The sequence below is a fragment of the Rhinolophus sinicus genome, linkage group LG11 (genome assembly GCF_036562045.2).
Source record: "Rhinolophus sinicus isolate RSC01 linkage group LG11, ASM3656204v1, whole genome shotgun sequence".
In the NCBI taxonomy this organism is placed as follows: Eukaryota; Metazoa; Chordata; class Mammalia; order Chiroptera; family Rhinolophidae; genus Rhinolophus; species Rhinolophus sinicus.
In genome coordinates this window covers 41,878,401-41,890,459 of record NC_133760.1, presented here as the reverse complement: position 1 = coordinate 41,890,459, position 12,059 = coordinate 41,878,401, and the positions used below count along the sequence as shown (strand labels likewise).

Genomic DNA, 12,059 nt, shown 5'->3' with positions numbered 1-12,059 from the left:
TTGGGGCTGTGATATAGCCCCTTTGAAGCCCCAGGAAATTCTAGCCAGACCAGATTCCACCCCACTTCCAACAAACCACACCTCAGCTCACTTCCCTCTTCCTAGCTGATGTCCTCCGTCTCCATCACATGTAGACCAGGGGTGCCAAAAACATGTATACGCATGTTAAGAGATGTTATCTTACAATGCGTATACAAATTTTTGGGCATCCTCTGAATACTCGTATGCTCCTTCAAAATTCCAGCCTATTTTCTGTGAGGTCTGCTCCAGCAGTTTCAGCATTGCTAGTTTCTCTCCTGAATCCGGAAGGTTCTTGATTTCTAGTAATGCATAACCACGTTGGTCTCTGTCTCAGTTCCTTTTTACTTTCCCCGTCCCCACTGCCCAAGATAAGCGCGGTGACAATCACGCTAAGCGAATAGTGGCTGGATGGTTCTTCTTTACTGTTAGGTTCCCAGGGCCTAGAAGTGCTAGATAATGGGGTGCTTCAATAGCGGCTTAATGATAAATGCCTACTGGTGTATAAAAATTCCATGTATACATACTTTTACCCAGGTCATTTTTAAGGGCAAGGATTTTGTATTATCTTACATCATTTATATCACTATGATCATGACCAAAATGATGAAACTATATTTAGAAGCATTGAAAGATGGGTCCCCTGAGCCTAGTGCTTCACTCAAAAAAATAAAGATTTGTAATATTGACTGTTAGTAGGATTATTGTAATCAGTTAACCACATCCAAAGTTTCTTTAAAAAAAAAAATGAAGCTATATCTTCCATCAGAGTTTTAAAGTTAACATATATGATGGAAAATCAGAGTAAAAATTATCCTTGAATATCCTTTTAGTGGGTCTCCCCCAAAAAATAGCACCCACAATTTTGTACATACCTCACTATGTCTCAATAATTATAAAACAGTACTATTTCCATCAGGGTTTGGAACACAGCTGTTTCTTCCATTAAACATCCTGTAAAGCAGTTGCATTTTTAGGGGCCATGTACTAAGAAAAAATACTTAAATAAAATTTTTTCTTTTCCCTACTAAGTGCATGTAGTTGAATTAAATGAGCATTAAATGCAATACCACTGAACACAAATTATAAAGATAATGAATTAATTCTATAAATAAAAGGTGCAGGGAAGATGACGGCAACAAAAGCTAAAGAGTCTATCAATTCAGAAATTGTTAGAATATATCATTGAATGTCAAGTCTCCATTAACACCTGGAAAATTCCCCCTAAATTTCTTCAAGTAACCTCTCAGCTTTGCAACATCTTTTCTATAGTATGTCTACCTTTATTCTTTTACACAGGAATTGTTTATCTCTCACAAAATATTTCTTTAAAAATTTTTAAAAAGTATTTCTCCAAAAATAAGAAAAAAATCTAGGTTGTGGAAAATTTTTTTTTGATATTCGGGTACAAGTTATTTATGACAGTCTGCATGTTTTAAAATCCTAAACAAATCCAGTTAAAGCAAAAACACCACAAAAATGTAGATGTCCTCCTTGTCTTCCCATCCACACACAAAATCACTTCTAGTCTTAAAAAGAAATACTCTATATAATTATCATATGAACCACAATTGCACTCCTAGGCATTTATCCCAGGAAAATGAAAACTTAATGTTCACACAAAAAAACTGTAAACAAATGTTTATAGCAGTTTTATTTGTAATAGTCAAAAGCTAGAAACAACCCCTGTCCCAGCTGGTGAATGGTTAAACAAACCATGGGCCAATCATACCATGGATCACTACCCAACAATAAAAAAGAACAAACTATTGATATATGCAAGTTGAATCTCCAGAAAATTATGCTGAGTGAGAAAAGCCAGTCCCAAAAGGTTACACAGTACATGATTCCATTTATGTAACATTCTTGAAAAGACAAAATTATAGCAATGGAGAACAGATTAGTGGTTGTTAGGGTTAAGGGGGTGGGTTAGGAAAGCAGTGAGTATGGATATAAAAGGGCAACCTGAGGAATCCTTGCAGTGACGGAAACGTTCTGTACCTGACGGTGTCAATGTCAACACCCAGGCTGTGACCGTACTAGACACTAGAAGGTGTTACTATTGGGGAAACTGGGTAACGGGTACAAGGGATCGCCATGATTTAGCACAACTGCATGGGAAGTCTATAATTATCTCAAAATATAGTTTAATTAGAATAATAAAAAAACAAATACTCTAGCCTGATAAACTGACTTTGCCATACTGAGATCTGAGCTTAAGAATTCATCATAGCACTTTGATCCTTGGTCAAAACTACAGAAGTGGATGACGTACAAACTGGGTTACTCCCAACACTGTAACTCAGAGCAGTTTCCTCTGCGAATTCCCCCAGTTCCCCAGCTGAGGGCTATCTCTGGTCAGACATACCCTGTCACAGTGTTCACACCGCAGAGGCGGGAGGCCTGCCTGCCGCAGAGGAAGACGAATCCTTCCGTTATCCTGCAGTCACCACAGAGGTCACAACAAGGAATTTCACAATGAGGAGGCAAGTCCTCATTATTGAGTCTACTCTAATGTAAGAACTCTGTGAAAACTGGATATCAACCTTCTTTACATAAATCAAATGTTCAAACACATAGCAGACGCTCTGCCAGTCAAGGCGACTGTTTCTTGTATGTGAGCTGAGCTAATAGACTTGTTAAGGAGAAAATGTTCTATTCCAGAGGGACTAATATAGAGAATTAAAATATATACACGGATATGTTTCAATTCCTTTTTCTCCCCCAAACATAATAGGGTCACAGAAGAAAGTGATTTTAAACCTACTCTAATGATACTGGATTGCCAGAAGATTGCTATGATGGAGAAAGGGATTTTTATTTTTTTTGAGACCTCTTTTTCAGGTATAAACATTCATTCAACCCAATAAAGACATTTTAGGGAAAAAAAGTTCACTTCTGAAATTGATTTTTTTTTCTATACTTTGATTAAAACAACCAATGTTTGGCGATACTCTACAATACTAGCATTTCAAATAAAATTGGTGATCAAGAAGCACATAACCTTCTTCTGAATGACAACTTGGGATTTTAATGGGAAAAATACTATAGTCTATAAATAGGAACATCCAAAACATTTAAACCACTTGAGCACTTGATTTTTCCATGTCCTTTGCATCTAGATTGAACAGACCTCAGGAAATTTCGAAGACCGACAGCTGAATCTAAAAGAAACAAACAAAAAAACATTTAGTTGTCATGATCACTGTCACCATCAATCCCTATTATCTTCCACTTCACCAACTGCACTTAACTTTGCCCTGCTGCTTTATGCTTGGGAGAAGACAAATCATTAATCAATTATGTACACTAATTAAAAATGCTACCTTTAGGAGACATTTTAATAACTTAGTACCAGGGGTATTTCCTCTAACTGCTTACTTTAAAACATTCGACAACACATGAGCCAGGATGCACTGAACATATGCAAACACTTAATGCTACAGTCACATAAACTATCAAATTGTCCCCCAAAAGTGGCAGTACAATTCTACTACTGCTTGAGGTGACATGGAAAATAGAATTATATGCTAATTTGTTCCTATATTAAATTATCATAGGTCAGATCAAACACAGTAAAATGAATTCTGGAAAAAAATTAACTAAGTAGATTGGTATGTACTGTGACAAAGTAAACTGTTTATCTTACTAGATAAAAATACACGAAAGATTTTTCAAACTCAGTATTTTCTCCTTTTCAAAAAGTAAATGTTTTAACCAACCCAAGGTAATGAATTGCATGATTTAAAAATATTTTATATAGTTATTCCCTGAAGAAAAAACAAGGGCAAGTTATTTTTTTTTTTTAAGGGGAGAAGAGAAACGGAGAAAGGCATAATATCCAAAACAGAATAATTTCCCCCAAAAAACTTTACTTTATCTACGTATTTATTAAATTTAATTCACGTAAATAGTTCTACACATGTACTGTAAAATGAACACACATGTTGAAACTAAAGAATGGGGTCAAAGGTACTGACTAGAATACATTTATTATTTTACTCCAAAATAAACTAAACAACAATATAGATGTTTTCCTTAGTGTAGATTTGTCTGAAGAAACTACAAAAAATAGCAATTAAATAATCTATATCCATTTTTTTCTGGAAGGTATAACTATTGTTATGCCTTATCCGTAGAAACCTATGTTCTGTGGATACTACATCAACTTAAAAAACTATAAACCAAATTAATGGTTGAAGAATTTGGATTATCAGTTTTATATATGATGATGGTACATCCCTCATATTTCTATTTTCAAGGGTCATTTTAATAGAGCAAAGGAAAGAATTTGGGGGAGCGGTGATGGAGAAATGAAATCTTACACCATTTGAAACCATGGGACCAGTATTTTATATAACATCTAGTTTATTGCAAGACGCACCTAAGACGAATGACAGATCATCTGTGTCCCACCCTTGGGCAAATACCTGGGAAAAAAATGAAATAATTTTTTTGTTCTAGAGTCTATCCTTTTTTCCATTAAAAGATATGTTCGTATTTTTCATTTTATTGCAACATTTCCAATGCCATGCTACAAGAGAACTAGCACAAAAAGCCATCTGAATTTTCTTTAAATCATAATTCATTTTTAATTTCTAAACGGACTTTACCTATTGCTTTTAATAAGACTTTATTACTATTAGTTATCATAAAATGTTAGGTTCCCATGAAGTATCAGTTGGACATCTTGTTCAAATACGGATTTTTCTGCTATATATTACTGGCATTGTTTACCCTATTTTCTCCTTACCAAGTTAGCTATGGAGATACTTATTCAGTCATAAAATCTTCAGGCTCCTTGATGGACTATAAAATAAAGCGATATACATCTCTGCTATCATTCTTGTTTGAAGGACCTTATGTACTGAGATCTTAATCCATAAAAAGGTTAGAATTACATTTAAAAAAGGGGTGGAAGTCTGACAAAAATGAAAACATGCTATGTTTCATGATGCCTACAATATCAGGACTTAAGTAAATTAATCTTCATTCCCACTGAAAGCAATCTGATGTCCAGGGACTGGGAATTATTCTACCATAAAATACGGCACATTAAATACTACAATAACCCATTTGAAATGTCTTCAGATAATTATTATGTCATCTACAAATGATTGTACATATAGTTATATTTTAATATTCATTACCGGAGATTGTAATACAAAATATGTTGGAATTGTAAAAATATTAAGTCGGGTAAAGATAAGATCAAGCAAATCTGGAGCTATTCTATGGCTAAGAGACTCCAAATAAGATTTGAAAAAGAATCAGTAAAAACAAGGGCAAAATATTTGGACCCTGGTTATCATTCCTGATGGTTCGCATATAAAACTCCTTATCGCCACTGGCTAGTTGAAAAGCATGAAAAGCTTCTTAGAACCAGCTAAAAAGAGAGTCTTTACCATGCTCCTTGAAAAAGCTCATTTTCACATTACTCAGGCTTCATTATGCTAAATCAATATTCGTTTAGTCACTGGGGTTATTGACATATTTTAAAATAAAAGTATACCCTTCAGCTACTGCACTCATTACAGGTAATTTGTCTTGTCAGAGAGCAGGGAATATTATCCTAGTCTTTCAGGGGCTGACAGCCCATGGAAATACCTCCCCATGGTTACAACTGTAAATAATTTTAAGGTAAAATATTGAAAAATCAATGACTGTTTCCTGCAATCTGTCACAAACAAATCAATCATAATCTGTACTGCCAGAGAGTATGATTTGAAGGAGATGGGAGCAGATGTAATTCTTGGCTGGAATCTCTCATTTCAAAATCACTTCACATAATGGTGTCATCATTTAAACACTTAACAGTCAGTGCAATTGCCACTGTAACATCTAGTTGGACAAAACCACAAGGAGGAGGAGGAGAAAATGCCATCACTATTATGTTAACAAACATTTAATTTAAATGGTTGCTGTATTAGGAAATTTCAGCTGAAAACAGTTTTACCTGTCCCCTTTCAGAGTTCTAAATTAATCAAGGCTGCTTTTCTATGTACTAACGCTTAATAAATTAGCCCATGACTCAAAATTTTACTTTGTAAAGCATGTCCATTTTTAATATAGAGAATCAAATTTGGAGTTAATGAATTAGACATTTGGATTGTAGAATATCCATAATTCTATCTATATAACAAAGACAAAAAATAGTGCCATAGATATCGAGATTATACTTTTAAAGTAGGTCTAAAGGTCTCAGTTGCCAAGATATTAAATTTTATATTTTCCTTCTATTAATACATATTACATTTCAACTTTGTAATATTGTAGCATATTTTAAGATGACCAGCAAGATCTATTAAGTCAACTCAAAAATACCCTTGCATTCCCTAAACAAGCTATACCATAGATCGCTATTTTAAAAGCTGGAGTAATAACCCAAGTATATAAAGTGTAAAAGTTCGTCAAGGTCATAATATCGAATTGTTTTGCAAATGTAAACTGCTTTCCAAGTAATCACTTTGATATCACCATTTTTTCTAGGCTACATTTTAATGGCTTCCTTAGCTGCTTACAACTTCTACCTAGGCATGAATAAAAGAATCTGACATTGGTATATTTCCCCTTCCTGTTGTGTTAATCAAAAACATCATTTGATTTAAAGATTTAAGACTCTTTTCCTGAAGGTTTTGTTTTTAAATGTATACTAGCTTCCTTAATAGAAGAAACTGATTTTCATTACCACAATGCTTACCAATTTCCTCATTATATAATTAGACACCATGAAGCCCTTTATTGTTTTACTAATATCCCTCCATAGATGTAGTTCAGGGAGTAGGTATTTTTGACGACTAGAAAAGTACATTTTTTTAAAAAAGGAAAAAAAATGATATAAACACCATTACACAACTTAAGCTTGTATAAACAGTCTTGGCTGTAGTAACTAGTCTTTTATAAAAGGGTTTTATGTTTTCAATTTAACCTGCATATTCAATGTGGCAACATAGCTTGAGACATAGAAGCTTTTCTTATTGATACAAATTGAACATAATTTTCGTTCTTTAACAATCTTAGGTTCATTCTTTAACATCAACATTGGGTTTTTGAAAATGAAACAGCACACAAATAAATTATCAAATATATCATGCAGAATAATACAAAGTCCTCCATTCCATTTGAGTCCCTGCAACAGCTGCAAAAGCAAGCAGCAAGCCAACCTAACGAGAGGAAAAGGACAGAATTACCCGTAGCCTAGGATTACACGAAAAATGGAAAGGGACTTAAAGCTGTGAACTAGAAAAAGCACTCGTGTGTGTTTGTGTGTGTGTGTGTGTGTGTGTGTGTGTGTACACTCCTGGCCCGCAGTGCACTAGGGCAGCCGAGGCTGGGCCCAGCTAACTCCTTGGTAGAGCTCTGGAGCCAGTTGTCAACCCCCAAGTCTCCCACTCACAGTTTGGTTGTGGCTGGCAATAAATCGCCCTGCAGAAGAGAGCATTCCCCCAGAGGAGGCAACAAAGGCTGGGAGGTAAATGAGGACAGCCCAACAACCTGCTAACTGCATGCACATCAGCTACCAACTAAAATGACGTCTACTACAACTGTACAGGCCACCATCACAGATCGAATTCTCAGAAACACGCTATTTTAAGGGTGCTGAGTATGCCTAGATGAGATTTCTCAGCTCTCCCAACACAACCCATAGCTCTGGGAGAAGCAGCTCAAAAACTCAGCACAGGAAAATCAGATCATTTTCATATCTCAAATGTAAAGAAATGGCTGTCTACTAGATAAAGTTCTTATATGTAATAAAGGCTTAGGATTACAGAGGAAAGTATTCTTTTAAAAGAGATAATATTACCTCTCTATCTTCAGAATCTCCTCCTTCCAATAGCCAGCACAGTAGCTCCATTATGAACCGTAGATTCTTAAAAAGAAAAACAGCAATAGTTAGCTTCATCTTTCCTACCACTTCCTTCCTTCATGGAATTACAATTTAATTACCAATACTTCGATTGATTTTATTCCTGAATGATACATTTCTCAAAGAGCATACTGTAGCTATTTCCACCAGAGAACATTTAACACAACCTTCTCAATTAATCAACCATAACCTATTACTGCTGAAAGGACGTGTTTTCTTCAGATTTTTAAAAGAGTGGGGAACCTCCCCCACCACCACACACACACACCCATTTTATATAAAACGAGTGTGAGTTTTAATACATTTGAATACTATTAATATATATAACATATGAATCTTAATAAATTTTGGTTGACAACGATAAAAACCTCAACTAATTCACAGATATGTTTAGATTTTTTCCTATATTTATCCTTAGGAGGAAAAAAACCCCAAACCTCTTATCTCTTAAATTCAACAACTTTACACATGGTTCAAAAAAAAAAATTAAGTTTAAAGGCAAACAAAGAGGAATCAGATTGCTCACTGCTTAGTGTTTTCTTTCTATTTGTGTTGTGTATTTTCTAACTGGCTGTAATGCTTCAGTTCCTGATCATACATGAAACCCCATCTCCATAAGACCTAATCAGTGATAGGGGAACACAAATGTGTTATTTAAGAACAATTACATATTACTTCATATTATGTTAAAAATCATTTTAATACCTTTGAAAGTATTCGCAGAGAAGCATTTGTTCTATTGCAGGCTCTACTAACTATAGCTGCCTCCTGTAAAATTAGCTTTTTTTGGGTCATACAACCATCTTTTTTTACTTAACAAAATGTTCTCTATCATTAAATCCAGTTCCTTGCTCTCCCCACTACACAACACAAATAGTCTGCAAAATAATTTTTTCTCACAGCTTTCTCATCTGCTTGCACTGAGGAGCCCCACTTTTGATGAGAAATGACGAGTTGTACATACAACTGTGTACTCTTTGCATTAAGAGAGTTTGGTACTAATGACTGGAGCTGATACTCCCACCAAATTTATTCTGAACAGAACTGGGTAATGAAAATAATAAAATTTTAAAAAAACAACAACATATAATTTGGTATAAACAGATATTTCCTTCAAATAATCATTCTATTTTTACAAAAATATCGTAACCTTAGACTTAAAAGTTTTATGAAAAGCACTGAGTTTATAAATTTCACTAACCAATGATATCATTAAAAATAAATTATTCAGTGTATTTCCATGAATCAAAATTTTTTCTATTTACTGAACCCTTGTTTAATGCATTAGTAAAATGTTAATAATCAAAAGCCTCAAGTGACATTCTGTCCTTAGTCCCTATTACCGATATAAATACTGTGGTAAAACCAGCACATGCAATTTGGGGTGTATTCCACATACAAGCATACTGTGCAGACACTCACTTGCAGATGAGCCTGGGGCTGCGCAAGGACAAAGTTCAGCCAACATTTGGAGGAACCCCATAGTTCAGAAGGCAACTTAGCTGAAAACATCCAAATGTATTATGGAAGCACCATACTTATCACCTGCACAGAAACTGGAAATGATTCTGTTTAAGGAAACACAGAAGACCAGTTAAATACTTTTGGGATATTAGATATGAATATCTAATCTAATTTTCTCCAAGGTATCACTCCATATTACGGCAAAAAAAAACAAATAAAGGCTGTATCAAGATGTGGAATATCATTAGCCTGAGAAAAGGCTAGCAAAATGGATTACATAAATGACAACTGTAGGAGAAAATTATATTCCCTTCTCCTGAACAAATGTTAAGTGCATCCTTACTAATAAAGACTTAAACTTAAACTACATTAGAATATACTGGTTTTCAATTTTGAAGCACCTAAGTTAATTTGCCAAGCTAAATTGGTGCTTAGGTATACTCTAGCTATAAAAATATTGAAGACTTATGCAGAAATAAGTCATAGGAATCACACTTCAGAGTAAAAGTGTTGTAAAAGCAAACCTGTCATTACTGAACCAGAAAAAAATAATTCCACGGTTTTACATCTTCTTAGAGTGCTTCAGCTGCTATTCTATAAAGAACAATTACTCTCTATAAAACAGCTAACAATTACACCAAAAAGAAGTTAAAAATACAGAAGCCAACTCACTGTTGAAATTGAAGGGAAATAAACAAATATATTGTGATATTACCACACAAAACAGGCTATGCTATTTCAGAGTTAAAACATTATTTCAGAATATGATATTGTTTTCATAATCTATAATTCACTCAGGATTACATTTCATTTACTTGCATGTTATCAACTAAAGAACGCTTGAATTTTTTCTAAGATTTCTGTAATATTAAAATATATTAATAACTATTTGTGTTACTTATTAAAACAGGTGATAGATAATTAGTTCATACTGCTATGTCATTTAACACAGCACATCAAATTTGAAAATAACACAAGGATAACAGCGTGGGGATGCTGATCTTAGCTGCCAGAAAAAAAATTCTGATGGGGAAGTTGGGGGATCAGTAAAGCATTTATTTCACAATTAATGCTCTTGTTTTAGTTTCAGAAAACAAATCTAAATAAGTCTTTCTTTGATTTTAGTTTACCATGTAATTCTAGCCAGCTAATTAACCTTGGAGTCACAAATGAGCTGTGACTCTACACCTGGCTTCTCCGATCATATGCCTGTGGCCTCCTCCACTTTCATTTCCTCTTTCTACAATAAGTTTTAATATTAAAGAAAAACACTCACACATCTTACATACCCACTGATGGACAGGCGGCTTCCAGGAAATCATGATCTACAAAGGGGGGGTGGGGATCCTAATGCAATACTGATGTTAAAGAGTATTAGGTGCTGGGTAAGCCAAGGGTAATATGATCAACAGCATCCCTCTTGCTTTTGTTTTTGCATTCAGAGATTTGAAGTCAAGGACAGTAGTATTAATTTAGTGGTCACCCAGGTTACGATTCTTATCCTTAAGTTAATAAGGAGCTAAATGCACTATCTTCCTTTGCTCATCAATTCCAATTTACAGAACAATATTTTGGAAGAAATAAAACAGTTTTTTGTCTATTTCTGGAAATAAAACCAAGGCATTCCATTAGCAATGAAGCTAAGGATGATATGGAAAAAATTGCTGTAGATCATTAAAACATTCTAGGGAACTGTTTTCCAAAAAAACGAAGTGGCATAAATTTCTCACATATTTATCTTTTTATTATATTCCTGTTTCTGCATATAAAGCATCCCTTCCTCTATAGATTTATTCTGAACACTAATAAACGTTTGCTTAATGTACTGCTCTGTTAATGCTTTTCTTTTTAAATTAGTAACCATTATTCCACAAAGATAGAGCACAAAGAAAGCCGACAAAGGCATTGCCAAAACGCCACAAGTAGTATTAGGACATGCCAGAACACTTAACATTAAACTATCATTTCTCTCTACAACTTCTGTTGCCAAAGTGCTCACAAAATCTGGAAGCTCAAAGACAGGTTTCAAGTGCAATTAAATTCTCCCAAAGCAAAACTGTACAAAAATATGCTGCCCTTCTTATGTCACCATTTTATAGACAACATTTTCTCAGGATCTTAATTAAGATAACGATGCACACCTGTGTCAACATTCTCTGGTAAGACAGCCTTATCAATCATAATCCTTTAAGTACACTCCAAAACAGCAAAGCGATATGACAGAAGCAATCTGTTGCCTTTCCTAGTGTGGGTGTTGTGTCTCTCCCACAAAAATTATGAGATCTTTAAAATACAGCAGACCTACTTTTATGAGTCTTTTAAAGTTTCAACTGTAAACAGTTATTACACTAAATAAACAGGAATAACCTCTTTTGCACTTGATCTCAACAATAGCAACTGTACAGCCAAAACTCGAAGAGCAAGCTCTAAGGCCGTGTCTTAGCAATACAACTGTGGATCTTACTTTAAAGCTTTACATTTTAAGAGTTATGCATAACTGGATCCGTGCAGACATGACAAACCCATAAATCCTTAATAACTTCTAAAATCACAATTTTTAAAATCCGACGGTAAACACAATCAGGGCATACCTATTCCCCCTGGTTGAAATTAAAATGTTCAGAAAGATCCAAATGCAATAGTAGGCTCCATCCCCCCAAATGGTCACCTGAAATGAGAGGGAGGGAGCTCTCACCTCTCCTGGGGGAGA

General features: G+C 34.6%; 1 long non-coding RNA gene across 1 annotated transcript in view; it reads right to left on the bottom strand.

Moving 5' to 3' along the window:
• Nucleotides 1–1,655: 1,655 nt before the first annotated feature.
• LOC109457116 (uncharacterized) overlaps nt 1,656–12,059 on the bottom strand; it is a 13,678-nt gene continuing 3,274 nt past the window's right edge. Inside the window, exons 6-8 of the long non-coding RNA XR_012490533.1 lie at nt 9,308–9,453; nt 7,823–7,888; nt 1,656–3,182 (exon numbers count right to left, since the gene is read on the bottom strand). This is a non-coding gene — a long non-coding RNA (uncharacterized LOC109457116). The remainder of the gene's footprint in view (nt 3,183–7,822; nt 7,889–9,307; nt 9,454–12,059) is intronic.